Raw genomic sequence first — 17,187 nt, 5'->3', positions numbered from 1 at the left:
ACTCCCTGTGTACCAGATGCGAGCGACATCAGGGTGACCTCATCCATCTGCTGTGGAGGTGCCCAAAACTCCACAGATATTGGAACGAGGCGCTGGGGATGCCTAATCAGGTGTTCCGGACGACCGTCCCCTTGGACCCAATTCATTGCATATTAGGGGTGCTGGAGGACGCTGTCCCGGAGGAGATGACTAGAATAGTATTCTCTAGGGCATTGTTCCAGGCACGTAAGCTTATCTTGATGGGCTGGAAGTCGGTCTCCCCACCCTCGGTAGCCTCCTGGATAACACATATGGGAAATTCCTTGCTTATGGAAAAATATATATACCAACATAGGGGATGTCCTGGCAAATTTGAAAGAATCTGGGCACCATGGCTAGATACCCCTGGACTGAGTCCCAGGGAACTGGTGATGTCAAGATTGTTGCAATGCCCTACGGAAGGGAAGTAATGGACTACGGTTCAATAACTCCGATACGCCAATATGTTTATATCAGGTGATTGTACCCCTATTAGGTTTGTAGATAGGATACTTATGATGGACGATGGGAGGAATGTACATTGCGCATGTTAACGTATTTAATTACACTGTCTGTGCATTGGAAATGGTTTGAACTTGTTTAATAAACACCTTTTTGATAAAAAAAAAATATATATATATATATATATATATATATATATATATATATATATATATATATATATTCCTAAAGCAAACCCATCTTCCCTCCATGTTATTTGTTCCCAAGATGTTATCCCAGTTTATGCCTTCTAGCAAGGTTCCAAAAATTCATACACATCCTACCTGCCCCCCGGGACGCCCTATAATTAGTGGCATTGATTCCGTCACGTCCCAGGTGGGCAGGTATATAGACTCACGCCAGGTAATTAATATACTGGCCGAGCATACCCCCAGACCTGGCATGTGGCTGGTAACAGCGGATGTATCACTGTATACAGTCATTCCGCATGATTTAGGTCTATTCGCGGTCGAATATTTTTTGAGACGTGATTCTGGATTGTTCGATGAACAAATTGTTCTCATCATGGAACTTCTTTCTTTTGTAGCTTCACATAGTTATTTTTGGTTTGACCACCAGTTTTATAAACAGGACAGAGGGGTCGCCATGGGGGCTAGGTATGCCCCAAGTCTGGCCAATCTTTTCATGGCTCTATGGGAGGAGGATGTCGTCTATGCCCAGCGGCGACCTAAGGTGGCGCTGTGGGCTCGTTATAAAGGCGACATCCTCCTCCTATGGGATGGTGACTGATATGATCTGGATATTTTTATTGCGGAGTTGAATCAGAACACTAGAGGGATCTTTTTGAACTTTGTAGCCAGTCAGACTGATATCAATTTTTTGGATTTACAGATTGTTATCAAAGATAATCCATTCACCACCTCCATTTTCTTTAAGAGCACTGATAGGAACTCCCATATTCCTATTGGGAGTTGCCATCACGACTCATGACTTAAGTTAGTGCCTAAGAGTTAATACCTGCGCCTGAAGAGGAATTGCTCAGATGATAGAAAGTTCCTATCTCAGGCTGAGGTTCTGACTAAACGCTTCCTGGAGAAGGGTTACCATCATACCTCTCTCCAGAAGACTCTTGATGAGGTTACCCTGCTAGATAGAAAGGATTTGTTGAAGGATAAAACACCTAAGGGTGTCAAGCCTCCCTCTATTCCTTTTATCACCACCTACTCCATGCAACACAGGAGTGTGAAGAACCTTATCCTGACCAATGATTTGGCTCTCAGATCTACGATCTCTGACATACCACGGGTAATTTATAGGGGTGCCCCATCTTTGAGAGGTAGGGTGGGTCCAAACATTTTAGACCCTCCACCCGTTAGGTATTCGAAAAAAACTCTCCTTTTTATCAATGCAAAAAATGTAGGGTGTGTTCTGTGAGTAGGTGTTCTCATAGACAAGCACCCTACAAGAATTTGAGATCAAGACTTTTGTTACGTGTTCCACCGAGTGGGTCGTTTACCTCCTGCAGTGCCCTTGTGGGCTACAATACATGGGCAGGACTAAGCGACCCCTTCGGGTGAGATTGAATCAGCACACAACAAATATTCTTGCTGGATTCCCCAAACACCCAGTTTCCCGTCACTACCTGGAAGTCCATGGCAAAAATCCTGCCAAGACCATTTTTCTTGGGATCGATAAGTATGTCCCTCAATGGAGGGGTGACTCCTTAGTGCAGAGTATTTCTAGATTAGAGATGGCCTGGATCCACAAGATCAAGTGTTACACACCGTTTGGCTTAAATGTTGAAACCGACCTGAATGAGTTTATTGATAATTCGTAACCTTGGTTTCTTTTATATTCATTTTAATATTACCATTAATATTTTCTAAAGCATAACGTGTATTTTTGCATGTACACTCGATGTGACTCCTTGGCAAAGTTTTGGGTGCTTAAGTGGGTGGACTTTTGACGCATAGTGCCCATTTCTTAATTTATTAATTGTAACATTGATGCTTTTAATTTATGCATCAATGTTTAGGAATGTTTTAAATCATACAGTCGTTGCTTTATTTACAATTCTCACGACTGTTCAGATCAGATTTGGGCACATTGTAGGATAGATATCCTATGTTTTCTTATGACGTTGGCAATCTAGTTCACAACCACTATGTGGTGCTGTGCCACGTCTTTAATATTATGTGATATATTAGGTTACCCTTTTTCCTATATTAGCATGAGTTCTCTGTCCTAGTAGTTAGATTTAATAATCGTTTAGATTACTTTATATATTGTATATTTTGAATTCATTTTTGCTGCTCGTTCGCATGTTCAATGTGCTGATTGACTTTTGGCCCCGCAAATGGGCATTTTCATGCTGCCTATGACTCATACTGAGGCGTGGTTTCTGTTATAAATATGCGAAGTCAGTGCATCGCCCGTCCCCCAGACGATGCTACCTATAGCGAAACGTATGTCGGGAGGCAGACGTGCTGACGTCGTCGCTCAGAACAGGACACTGCATGCCGGCCAGCTCTCCTAAGTGTCCTACATGAATGTTTTTATTACCCTAACTTTAAGTTGCCACTTTTTGGTTATTAAATCCTTTTTATCAAGCGATACACACTATGTGAGTTATTTTCCATTCTGGGTATATATGCAGAGTTCTGAGGATTATTGGGTTCATCTGACCGTTTGGTTTCCCAGTCATTGGAGTCTGTCAGTGACCAGAAGCACGAATTTTGATCTTTGGCTCGATACAGCTTACCTCTCGTAAGCATATTATGTTACAGGTGGTGGTTCACACGTGTGTACTGGTGATCACATTCTTTCTTCACTCAAGAATCTCACTCATCGGATCTTGCACTACGCAATCTATATTGGACTACCACACTTGCTATATTGATCAAACAGATTTTGGACATTTTTTTATGTTTTCTTTTTGGATTATTTAAGCACATTTATTATTTTTCACATCTGTGATTGACAATTCATATTTATGATTGACATCAGATTGTTTCATATTGATTTATGGTACATTCACTTTATTCTTTTGCGCAGCTCTTTTTTTCCCCTTTTTCGTACTTTCTGAATGTGTGGTCACACATTGTGAGCTGCGGCACATATCTATATAATTTACATAATCTTTTCACGTACTTACCTAGCGCAGTATATTCCACCCTTACATAGTTTAGGGAAGTTGGCATTGTTTAGGGAAGTCGGCTCTTTTGAAATTCAGTGTCTTTGTATTCCCCTTGTGTTTCCTATTTGTGCGATTTATATTGAAGCCAATTGACCTGTGATCGCTGTTTCTTAAATTGCCCTGTATTTCCACATCTGTGATGAGGTCTGTATTGTTGGAAAGCAGTAGATCCAGTAACGCTATTTCTAGTTAGTGCATCTACCATCTGAACCATGAAATTGTCCTGCAAGACATTTGGAACTGGCGAGCCTTAGACTAATGCGTTGTTCCCTCCGCCCAGTCTGTCTAGATAATTAAAATCCCCCATTATGATAACACTTCCCATTCTTGCTGCCAATACAAATTGTGATAGGAGATCTGTATCCCCCTCCTCCCTTAGGTTAGGGGGCCTATAGCATACTCCCAGTATTATTTTCCTATTAGCTTCATCCCTTTGAAGCTCTACCATAAGGATTCCATCTCCTCCCTAGCTCCCTTAGTGATGTCATCTCTCACATTCACTTGTACTTTATTCTTGATATATAGGCATACCCCTCCCCCTTTTTTACCCTCTCTATCCCTGTGATAAAGGGTATACCCTAGAATGGTTGCCAGCCAATTACGAGAGCTGTTGAACCAGGTCTCTGGAATTCCCACAAAATACAAATCCTCCTCATTCAACAGTATCTCTAATTCACCCATCTTGTACGTCAGGCTCCTAGCATTGGTGAACATGCCACGTAGTTTAGACCGGGTGCATACTATCCCTTTATTGGGTGTCCCGAAATTGCAACTAGGACTTGTTACTATACTTACCTTGGTTTTTTGCGCTACCCCCAATACCACCCTCTGGAATATGTTCCGTGCTCACTATCTCTACCTATGGGCCCTCCTTCATTGCCTAGTTTAAAACATGTGACACAATGACTGCTGTGGCAGTGATCAGCGACATTGTGACTGCTGTGGTGGTAATCAAAGACACTAACTGGTTTGGTGGTGATCAGGGACACTGACTGGTGTGGCGGTGAATAGGGATTACTCCAACTGGTGTGGCGATGATCAGGGATACTGTAACTGGTGTGGCAGTGATCAGGGATACTGTAACTAGTATGACAGTGATTAGGGACACTGCCACTGGTGTGACAGTGATTAGGGATACTGTAACTGGTGTGACAGTAGGGCTAGAAAAAAAATCGATTCAATTTAAAAATCAAGTTGGTAGGTCAAATCGATTCATAATTTTCAAAAAATCTATTTGTTCGATTTTTCTTTTTCCCCAGGACTGGCACGGACACTGCGCCGGTACTGAGGAGCTGCGGGCAGGAGATTTTAGGCGAGGCCGTGGCTTCGGCCTAGTCCACGAGGCTGGACACCGCGGACTAGGCCGAAGCCGCGGACTTACCTGAAAACTCCTGTCCCGCAGCTCCGGCACGGTGTCAGTCAAAAAAATAAACTCGATTTGAATCGTAAATCGTTTTTTTTTTTCTAAAAAAATTGCAGATTTTTTTATGGGAAAAAAAAATTACCCAGCTCTATGTGACGGTGATTAGGGACACTGACTGGAGACAGTATGTAACTACAGTGTACCCATCTTGTGATTGGTACTTCCAGCAGGATAATGCACCAAGTCACAAAGCTCAAATCATGTCAAACTGTTTCCTGAACATGACAATGAGTTCACTGTACTCCAATAGCCTCCACAGTCACCAAATCTCAATCCTTTAAAGCACCGTTGGGATGCGGTTTAACAAGAAAATTTGTATCGTACATGTGCAGCTGACAAATCTCCAGCAACTGTGTGATGCTATCATGTCAATATGGACCAAAATCTCTGAGGAATGTTTCCAACACTTTGTTGAATCTATGCCACAAAAAATTAGTGCAGTTCTCAAAGGCAATAGGGGGTCCAAACTGGTACTAACAAGGTGTACCTAATAAAGTGGCCAGTGGGTGTACATACACTGTGGCCCAGATTCTCAAAGGAGATACGACGGCGTGTCTCCAGATACGCCGTCGTATCTGAGTCTGAGCAGTCGTACCCATCTCTGAGTCTGAGCAGTTGTATTAGATCTGACCGGCGTCGTCGGATCTTAACTGCATATTTACGTTGGCCGCTAGGGGCGTGTACGCTGATTTATGCCTAGAAATATGAAAAACAGCTAGATATGCGAATTCACGAACGTACGCCCGTTCGACGCAGTACAGATATGCCGTTTACGTTAGGCTTTTCCCGGCGTAAAGTTACCCCTGCTATATGAGGCGTACATGCGGCGTACCAATGTTAAGTATGGACGTCGTTCCCGCGTCGAATTTTGAATATTTTATGTTGTTTGCGTAAGTCGTCCGTGAATGGGGATGGACGTAATTTACGTTCACGTCGAAACCAATACGTCCTTGCGGCGTACTTTGGAGCAATGCACACTGGGATATTCCACGGACGGCGCATGCGCCGTTCGTGAAAAACGTCAATCACGTCAGGTCACAAGTTATTTACATAAAACACGCCCCCCCCCCTGTTCCACATTTGAATTAGGCGGGCTTACGCCAGCCTATTTACGCTACGCCGCTGCAACTTACGGAGAATACTGCACTTGCCCGTCTAAGTTGCAGAGGCGTAGCGTAAATAGGATACGCTACGCCGGAACAAAGATACGCTCTTCTACGAGAATCTTGCCCTGTGTGTGTATACTACCTATATCATTTTCTTTTACACTGTGATTGCTTGTTACAGCGATAATTCCAATTGTGATAATCTGCAATTGTTTTAACTGTCATGAATGTAGAGTGAAGGAGTGAGAGTATGAAGGCTGTCAGGGCCCACGGGGAGCTCCCCAGCCCAGGATCACCCCCCCTTAGACTGAGGAGCTCCCTGTGGGCACTAACAGCCTCCACACTCTCACTCCAGCTCCTCCACCCAACAACTCCTTCCCAGCTGGGCTGACCACAGGTATTTAAGGAGGCCTGCCCCCTGCCAATACAAGTTGGGGATTGGTCAAGACTTCTTAAGATACCCTAGGCAGCAGCACCTCTCTTCCCCTTCTCTCCTTCTCGTACTTTCTAGAAGGAAGAGGGAGGTGACAGTAAAGTGATGCTACCTATGAGTCACCAGATGCTACCCTGAGCCACTCCCAGCCCAGCATGAAAACAAACAGGCCTAGAAACCAGTTAGGCATGCCTAAATTTACCTACTCTGCCAACAAAAAAAATCCTCACTCTAGCACCTATCTAACTATAGGGTGCTACATGTGCATCATTTAAAGCATTATTTTAAAATGAAAGCAGCATTTAATATCAGTAGGATTATGACTGACCACTGCAGTAATTAACATGGGGTGGATTAAGCAGTGATGTAAAAATTGGCATACCCCTACTCTGTTTTAAATAGATTTCATTTTCTCTAGTATAGCAATTTACAAATTTGTTTCAAGTACTGCTAGAATGCTAAGGGTATCCTTGTCTGAACACAAATAGGATAATTACAAACTCAGTCAATTACACTAATTCACATGTGCACAGACAGTGATAGCATTACCAGGCACTAGAAGCGGAGGTTGATTAGGGGGCTGAGAAACATAATTTAGCATGTGGTGCCATTACATGAAAGAAAACCTAGTTCTTAGCCCGGGAATTGTACATGAAGCTGGAATGATTACTAGGGGACCATTTTCAGAAATGCAGTATATTTAAAAGTATTACTAAGTGACAGTGTCCAGAGGTACATTTCACCATATAAAATTGGATAGCAAAGGCTCCATTCACAGGTGATTTGAATCGCGGGCAGACTTCTTAATGTCACGCCAATCGAGCCACGATTTTCCTGCGATAAATCACGCTGTAATCGTGGCAAATCGCAACCTGCGACACTGTTGCCCAAAAGAAGCTCATGCTGCTTTTTGAGTGACAAGCATCGCTCGTTGTGATTTGCCACGATTGCAGTGCTCCGGGGTAGATCACCTCCTATCCGGATCCCCAGCATTTTTGTCGCCCCCTGGTAAGACATGTGAAGGGTGGGTGGTTCATAACAGATGTCTTTTTGTCTACATGAATTTATAACAGCTTACTGTACCTGTAAAATCCTTTTCTTGGAATACATCACGGGACACTTATTGCTTGGCTACAAAAACTGAGGTACTCCCTGGATGGGAGGGGTTATATAGTTATATATACTTCCTGTTGATTGCACCTGTGTCCATCACCTGAATGTGGCCTATAACCCACATAGTAATTACTATGGCTGCTCTGTGTCCTGTGATGTACTCCAAGAAAAGATTTTTACAGGTACGCTGTTATAAAAATCCTATTTTCTTTATCGTACATCACGGGACACAGAGCAGCCATAGTAATTACTATGTGGGATGTCCCAAAGCAATGCCTTCTGAGGGGAGGGAGACGAAAGCAGGCCGCCATCAGACGCGAGGACCTATACTGCTGCCTGCAGTACACTGCGCCCAAAGGCAGTATTATTTGCCGTTTTACATCCACCTGATAGAATCTAGTGAATATGCACTGACGACCAAGTTGCAGCCTTGAAAATAAAACTTTAAAATGTACAGAATATGGGCAGCACATGACAACATCTATCGGCCTGAAAGGCAGCCGAAAAATCAGTGTCGGACATGAAACAAAAATTGGTCGACCCCTAGAGTCGATTCCACAATTTAACAGCTTTTACTGTAAAGAAGCATTTCTGTATGTTAAGGTTAGGTTTCTTTTCCTCCAAAAGTACATTTGGGACAATCAAGTTAATTGACAGTCTAGTCTACTGTCTCAGCTTTCTCTGCTGCTCATCTAGTGATGGCTTCACGACAAGGTTTAATATCTTGCTGAAAATGTTATGTTTCCAACTTGTTCAAAAACCAATTGTCAAAATTATGTTAACAGTCTTGTAAACGTAGCTCCTTCATAGTTCACTTGACTATACTGTATGTAATAATATATAAATACATTTTACGTAATATACGTATAAACAATGCACCCCCAAAACTATCACTCTAGAATTAGCTGATGTCTGAATTCCCAAGTTATTCAACCATTATTTACCCTAGACATGTCTTTAGTCGGCCTGACTCATACAAGGTCCCATAACAGAACTGTTTGCAAACTCAATTGTCTACAAGACTACCGTCCTAGGCATACCAAACATCATCATAACATTATTGCCGGTTTAATATTTTGATCCTCACATTGCGTTATCCTTACTGTATTAAACCTATACCCTACCTACTGGCATATGGTCTTTCATAACAACATCCAACGGAAATCTAAAAAACATTGCTATCACCGTTTTGCATTTTTTGCACTAAAACACAACAGTCTCACAAATATTATTGATTTAGTCCCTCTCAGACAACTGTTAATAATAAGCTGTTTACGTCTTCTTTACAATTTAATTTAATTCTGCTGAAGAAACAAACTTTCAAAATTTCAATTACTGGAACATGTTAAATGTAAATAAAAACTGTTCAAATCAAATAAATTATTTAGTAATCTAAAAATAATTACAATTAGATCTAATGAAGATGCTAAAGTGATAACTGATTAAACTAAAATTCATAATTAAAATAACACTTTTACGTGTTGTAATTTCTATTCCCAACAGTGTATGCAAATGTTAGCAATGGAATACAAAGATCTGAAACCAACTGCTGAATAAAGATACATACTTAGACTCTTGTAGGCTTACAGTAGACCGTTTTTTTTTAGAGCAGAAACACGTAGGAATCTGCAACAAAGTTGGTTAAAATCCTTAAAAATAGAAGCTACTCTTTAACTAAAGTTGTACTTCCACATAGTCTTAGGAGTACGCTTGCACCTCATCCCTTTAAAAGCAAACACATATTGATTATTGTGTTTCTGAGGCTAATTTAGTGCATATAAATCTGGCCATACACCTATAGATTATCTGCAGATTTTCTATGGTTAGATGGAAAGTGCAACAGATTCCTCCATGTACGCTAAACTGTGTGGATGGAGGAATCTCCCACTAGGCCAAGCTTCAGTATCTTGCTAGTCAGCCCTGCTAGCAAGATATGGAAGCTTGGGCCAGTGGGAGATTCTTCCATCCACACAGTTCAGCGTAGATGGAGGATTCTGTTCCACTTTTTCCAACTGACCATAGAACATCTGCAGATAATCTATTGGTGTATGGCCAGTCTCAGGCAGTGAGTTTAATTGCCACCTTAACCAGTCACAGATCCCATGTAATTAATATGTGTTCAGTTTTTAAGGGATACAGTAGCAACTTGGGGGGCATCCCTTTTAAAACATATATATTCAACATTCTTCTGATAAAAAAGGATGTCCACACACATGTTAATGAACCCCTTTGCCATTTCACCATAAAATAAGTGGTCTTGGTTAGATTCCAAAACAATAGGTATTTGGAAAAAAATCACACAGTCGTTAGAAACAGTCATTATTCAATGACTGAACAACCCCCATAGTGGCAAATCTCTCTGACCTATGACTAGAGTGGGACAGGTGCAGGATCCCCCTCCCACCAGATGCATCCTTTAAAGTCATAAGATGAACAGCTAATCCAATACTATGGAAGGTGTTGTTGCTACTTTCTATGTGTAAATGATAAGTGGTGGTGATGCCAAAAAAGGCCCAACTTGAGTAAAAAGGATAGTGAATGGCAAGATTTGGCAGAAAAGACAGATACATAATTGGTAGCTGTGCCAGTTAACAACTTCAGCCCCAGAAGGATTAACCCCCTTAATGACCAGGCCATTTTTTGTGATACAATAGGAGAGGCAACTGTCCTGTGGCCATCATCCTGATGGCCACAGGACAGGCCTGAAGACTCCACACATTCTGCTTTCTTCACTTCTAAGCAGCCCATGAATCCGGGACGAGGACTACAGGATGTTACAGATGAGCCTTCTTTCCTTACCTTCTTGTAAGTGTGTTTTGTACAATGTGTCATTAAAAGAACCTCTTTAATACTGCACTTAGGTGGCACTTCCTTTCTCTGCCCCTCTTTCATTTTTTGTGATACAGCACTGCGTCGCTTTAACTGACAAATGCGTGGTCGTGCAACGCTGTACCCAAACAAAATTGGCGTCCTTTTTCCCCACAAATAGAGCTTTCTTCTGGTGGTATTTGATCACTCCTGCGGTTTTTTTTTTGCGTTATAAACAAAAAAAGATCGACTGTCTGTTTACATTGACAGACCCCATTCTGGCTCTCTGTGGAGCAATCGCGGGTCACCTGCTGACATTGCAGCTGCCACCAACACGCGTCGCGGGCACACGCACACTCCCTATAGCCTTTAAAGCAGCTGCCATACAGCTACGGCAATTCGCTGCTGGTCGGCAAGTAGTTAAAGTTAACCTGAAGGATCTTTATACATAGATACAGTTGAGTGTCAAAAGTGTGTTCTGATGGTTTTCCACAAGGGGTCCCTGCAACTAATCTTTGCCACTGATTGTGTCAGGCCCTGTTCATAGCTGAGTGATTTTCTCCTTTAAGCTTGTAGCTCTAATACGCTCAACAAACAAAATGTTATTCATTTCAATGGTCATTGTTCATTTCTGAATGTTTTGTCGCCTGTAGCTTGTTGCTCAAAAATTACATGAGCTACTTTTAGGCAGATTGGCCCCACAGACTTTAAGGGGATTTCCTAAAAAATGCTCAACACTAATGTTATACAAACATTTTGTTTCATGTTTTCTGGCAAAACAGCAGCTCTCCACCCCTAATATCCTCCCCTATTGCAGGGGTCTCGAAACTATGGCTCTCCTGTTTTTCAGGAACTACAATTCCCATTATGCCTAGTCATGTCTGTGAATTTCAGAGTTTTACAATGCCTCATGGGACATGTAGTTCCGTAACAGCTGGAGGCCACAGTTTGGAGAAATCCTTGCTCTAGTGTTTGCTACTGGCTAAAGTAAAAACACCTGAAGCTTGAATACAAATGTAAAATGCTTGTAATATGCCTCTAAAACACTGGGAATGCGCTTGCAAAACTCAAATAAAAAGCCTGAAAAATCGATTTGCTCAGGTGTGAACGGAGCCTGATAGCCCTTATATGTACAGATTATTGTTCTCAGATAAGAAAAAAAACTTTAGAACATAGCAAAGACATTATGTGGGAATGCAACACTTTTCTGTTAAACTAAAATGCAAAATGACATAGTATGTACCTGCTCCAGCAAAGGAGACAGCTTAGACTCCAGTTAGTCATTTACACAGTGATTCACAACCTTATTGAGGCCGACATAGTGAACAATGTTAAATCATTGCAATAAATGAAAACACAAACACAAAAAAGAGAGTGCTAAACTGTTCATGTAAAGATTTCACTCAATCTGGATTTAACTTCCAACTTAAAAGGGACTTCCCAGTATTTGATCCTCTGACTTTGCATTCTCCCACAGGACTGGTGACTCTCCCAAACCTTTAAGCAGGGCTTAAGAAGTCCCCAGCTCTTCCTTGTGTGAGCTGGCGCCATCTGGTGGTGGCCGTTGGTATTACAAGTTAAGCATTACAAGTTAAACAGCAATTCTAATGTCATTTTTCACTATTTTTACTGCCATCTTCTTCCCTCTAATTAGAACCCCCAAACATTATATATATTTTTTATCCTAACACCCTAGAGAATAAAATGGCGATCGTTGCAATACTTTATGTCACGCCGTATTTGCGCAGCGGTCTTACAAGCGCACTTTTTTGGGAAAAAATTACACTTTTTGTAATTAAAAAATAAGACAACAGTAAAGTTTTTCCTATTTTTTTTAATATTATGAAAGAAAATGTTACGCCGAGTAAATTCATACCCAACATGTCACGCTTCAAAATTGCGTCCGCTCGTGGAATGCCGACAAACTTTTAACCTTTAAAATCTTCATAGGCGACGTTTAAAAAATTCTACAGGTTGCATTTTTTGAGTTACAGAGGAGGACTAGGGCTACAATTATTGCGCTCGCACAACCAATCGTGGCGTTACCTCACATGTGTGGTTTGAACACCGTTTACATATGCGGGCGCTGCTCATGTGTGTGTTCGCTTCAGCGCGCAAGCTCGTCGGGACGGGGTGCGTTTTCGGGCTCTTAACTTTTTTAGCTGGCTCCTAGATTCCAAGTAAATTTGTCAAGCCCTGCCTTTAAGCATGCTGATTAACCAAAGCATCATGGAATGCTTCCCACAATTAAATTTGATCAAGGGCTCCTTAATATCAGTGTTGTTCTACTGTTTGGGCCAGAACTGCTTGGTGAAATGAGCTGGATGGAAGTAAAGAAACCTCACAAAATTTGGTTCATAAATCACTTTGATTTTTGCTTCGATATAAAACTAGCTTTCCGGTTAATAATGAAATACTACTGATTATAAGAGTGAAATAATACTCTTTAAATCAGAGATTGTAATTTTAGGATAACTAGGTAGACACACATTGCCAAATTGAGAATGGCCCATTAGCTTTTGCTTGTATATTCTAACAGTTTTATAAGCTTCTACACCTACTGTATATGAACAGAAAAGTACTGTATATTGTCTTGGAAAATTATTAATCAGTTTATATATCTATTGTAACGGAATGACCCGTGACACCCAGAGACTTTTGAAGGATGGGGGGTACTCCTGTGCCAGTGTCACTAATGACTCTTGGGTCTAGGGTCATCCTGTGCCCCTTTTGGGCATAGGGTGACTGATAAATGATAATTCATGTTTTGCAGGATATTTGAATATTAGTTTGGTTAATGCTGTCCACAACAGGTCAATAGGATGTCTCCTTCAATGCTTAAAGCGGAGTTCCGGCCACAATTTCACTTTTTAAATATAAATACCCCTGTAATACACAAGCTTAATGTATTCTAGTAAAGTTAGTCCTTTACGTCTAGAGGAAAAGAGATTTCACCTCCAAATACGGAAAGTTTTTTTCACAGTAAGAGCTGTGAAAATGTGGAACAGACTCCCTCCAGAGGTGGTTCTGGCCAGCTCAGTAGATTGCTTTAAGAAAGGCCTGGATTCTTTCCTAAATGTACAGAATATAACTGAGTACTAAGATTTGTAGGTAAAGTTGATCCAGGGTAAATCCGATTGCCTCTCGGGGGATCAGGAAGGAATTTTTTCCCCTGCTGTAGCAAATTGGATCATGCTCTGCTGGGGTTTTTTGCCTTCCTCTGGATCAACTGTGGGTATGGAGTTGGGTGTATAGGATTTTACTGTGTTTTTTTATTTTGTTTTTTTATTTTTTGTGGTTGAACTGGATGGACTTGTGTCTTTTTTCAACCTGACTAACTATGTAACTATGTAACTAAGGTCCCTTTTGTTAGGTTGTTACAGCATTTAGACACAGATAAAATAGAAATTGACTGGGGCCATCTTAAGTGTGGGCATCATGAAGCCAGACTGTATGACTTCCTGGATTTCAGCCTTGCAGATCTCGCACATGCTTAGTGCTGCACAAGCAGTGTAATAGGTTTCAGATCAGGTTTCAGCACCCGTACTGTCCAAGTCACATGATTCTTCGAGACTGGGGAGTACACAGACTCCTGGAAAGTTACACCCACTACATTCCCAGGAGTCTGTGCGGTGTAGGTTAGGAAGCTTAAGCACCTAGGTGCAGGAAGTGGGAAGATTAACTATTCTGCCTAGCAACAACACTTTGAAGGCATCTAAAAAAAAAAAAAATTTCTTAAAGGACTAATGACATTTTTTTAAAACTACTGATGTAATGTTATATTTATGGGTGGAACTCCACTTTAACCTAGGCTGTTGAGATGCTAATGAAGTCTGTAAAGGTCAGATGTCTAGCTTTTAGGTGTCAATTCAGCCTGGCTTCGAAGACCTTTCATTATGTATGCTAATAACACTGTTTTGTGTGAAAAGTATAAGATGGGGAATGTGACTTGTCAAGCTGTATGCGGAGACAGACTGTCTGGATACTGATTAGTAATTAGGTCATGTTAATTATGTCAGACCGGTGCCAAAACGTCTGACATAGGAATGTGTATTATGCAGGTAACTCACTTATTATCGGAGTCCGGACGTCTGGGGGATAATTAACTCCTCTGAATGTTATTATCTAAAAGAATGTGATTGAAGCCCCATTGTGTGATGTGTGGGTGGAGTGTGTCTTTGTTCCTTTGATTACTGTAAAATGTCTGTACTGTATATAAGAGAGCTAACCATTAAAGCATTCGTTCATTCATTTTGAAACCAGAAAGAACAGAGCTTGTGTCTCGTCTTAATTTTGGGGGAATGGATCGTGTCTGTTGGATGGTTGGAGTGTCGGATAAGCTGTCATGGTTGATGGAATGGAAATCGTAAACGGTGGTGACCGTTACATCTATATAAACAGATCTGCATATATGCTTTAGCACACTTTTAGAGCATTTTCAAAATGTCCCTAATATACTGTAGTTCCCAGTTTCATCCACCCAACATAGTTCCCAATTCTGTTTTCATCCACTCACCATAGTTCCCAGTTCCGTTTTTATCCACCCACCATAGTATCCAGTTCTGTTTTCATCCACCCACCATAGTTCACAGTTCTGTTTTCATTCACCCACCATAGTATCCAGTTCTGTTTTCATCCACCCACCTGAGAAACTCCCCTCCTCTACGTGATCTCTATTTTCACCGTGATCTTCCCCTTCCTGGGATAATCTACTACCGGTGATCTGTACGGTTGATTCACGTTGCCCTTTGTATTGTGATGTATTGTTTTTGATGTCTTTCATTTTCCTAATGCCATGTTAATAAATTTATATTTTTTATAATAATTGCTCTTTTGAGTTCACCTGCTTATCCTGTACCGCTATACTCCTACTGCCCTCCTTTTTCTTTAGCTTTTTGCTTCTGGTCTTTTGGATTTTTGGGGTCCCTTGAGCCCTATCTCTGTTCAAACTGATTTTCAGGATGATGGTACCATACAATTTATATGTCGTGTATTAAGAGGCTAACAATTAATCCACCTACCATAGTTCACAGTTCTGTTTTCATCCACCCACCATAGTTCCCATCTCTATTCTCACCAACCTACCATAATTGCAGTTCTGTTCTCCCCCTACTTATTATAGTTTCCAATTTTGTTCTCACAGCCTACTATAGTTCCTAGTTTTGCCCTTATCCACCTACCATAGTTCCCAAAAATATCTAAACCAACCAACTATAGTTCCTATATCTGTTTGCACTTGTCTAATATAGTTCCAGTTCTGTTCTCCCCACCTACTATAGTTCCACATTTTATTCTCACCTACCTAATATAAATTCCAAATTGCATTCCACATACCTACTATAGTTCCCAGTTCTGTTCTCACCATCCAGTATAGATTTCAGTTCTGTTCTCACCCACCTAATATAGGTCAGATTCTGTTCAAATTCCATTCTCACCCACCTGACATTACAATGCATGGGCTGGTGTGCGTTGTGGTGCCAGCAGTGCTGATTCTCCAATCCCAGTACATTGCACTGCTCACTTTTTTCTCTAAAAGAGACAGGGCAGTTTGCCTGGTCTTGCATGGAGGATGTGTTGGGACTGCTCTGGTCTGGCCGTTGGTTGTCGGGATCTGCGGGCGGGGAGCTTATCGGAATCCCGGAGCCCCCTTTAATAAGGGGGCCCCCAGATCCCGGCCCCCCCACCCTAGGTGAATGAGTATGGGGGTACATCGTACCCCTACCCATTCACCTGGAGGGGGAAAAAAAATAAAAAACACACTACACAGGTTTTGAAAGATATTAGTCAGCTCCGGGGGTCTTCTTCTGACTTCTCCGCTTTTTCGGGGGGCGTTCTGCCGGGGCCCGCTTTCTTCTTTAAGCTTTTTTACAAGCGGGGGCCCCCGGTCTTCTTCACGGTCTTCTCTGTTCTCTTCTGCTGGGGGGGCCCGGTCTTCTCCGCCTTCTTGTTCTGTTTTGCCGGGGGCCCCCGCTGTCTTCTTGCAGCTCTTTTACCAGCGGGGGGGCCCGGTCTTCACCGCCATCTTCTCTGTTCTTTTCTGCCGGGGGGCGGTCTTCACCACCGTCCTGTTCTGTTGGGCCCCCCCACTGTCTTCTTGCAGCTATTTTACCAGCAGTGGGGGGGCGGTCTTCTGTCGTCTTCTTCCTTCTTCCATCTTCTTTTCTTTGATGTTGACACGTCGCTTCCTCCCGCTGTACTGCCGGGTGCGTGGCTCGCACCGATTTATATAGGCCTCTTATGACGTTACAGTCCCAGCATGCTCCGGGTGGTGACAACATAAGGGTGCGGATATCACCCGGTGACCCCGCCCCCTAATGTCGTCACCACCCAGAGCATGATGGGACTGTGATGTCATAAGAGGCCTATATAAATGGGTGCGACCCGGCATTACAGCGGGAGGAAGAGACGTGCCAACATCGATGAAAGAAAAAGAAGAGAAGAAGGAAGAAGATGACAGAAGACTGCCCCCCCGCTGGTAAAAGAGTTGCCCCCCCGGCAGAAGAGAACAAAGAAGATGGTGGTGAAGACCGCCCCCCTCCGCTGCAAAAAGAGCTGCAAGAAGACAGCCGGCAGAACAGAACAAGGCGGCGGCGAAGACCGGGCCCCCGGCAGTAGAGAACAGAGAAGA

General features: G+C 42.2%; 1 protein-coding gene across 2 annotated transcripts in view; it reads right to left on the bottom strand.

The window, feature by feature from the left end:
- The window catches only part of METTL4 (methyltransferase like 4), a 276,841-nt gene that overhangs the window by 136,905 nt on the left and 122,749 nt on the right, over window positions 1–17,187 (bottom strand). The window lies entirely within an intron of this gene.

This window comes from Rana temporaria, chromosome 5 (genome assembly GCF_905171775.1).
Source record: "Rana temporaria chromosome 5, aRanTem1.1, whole genome shotgun sequence".
NCBI lineage: Eukaryota > Metazoa > Chordata > Amphibia > Anura > Ranidae > Rana > Rana temporaria.
Note: the sequence above shows the minus strand (reverse complement) of the source record. Positions and strands in the feature narration are given on the sequence as shown.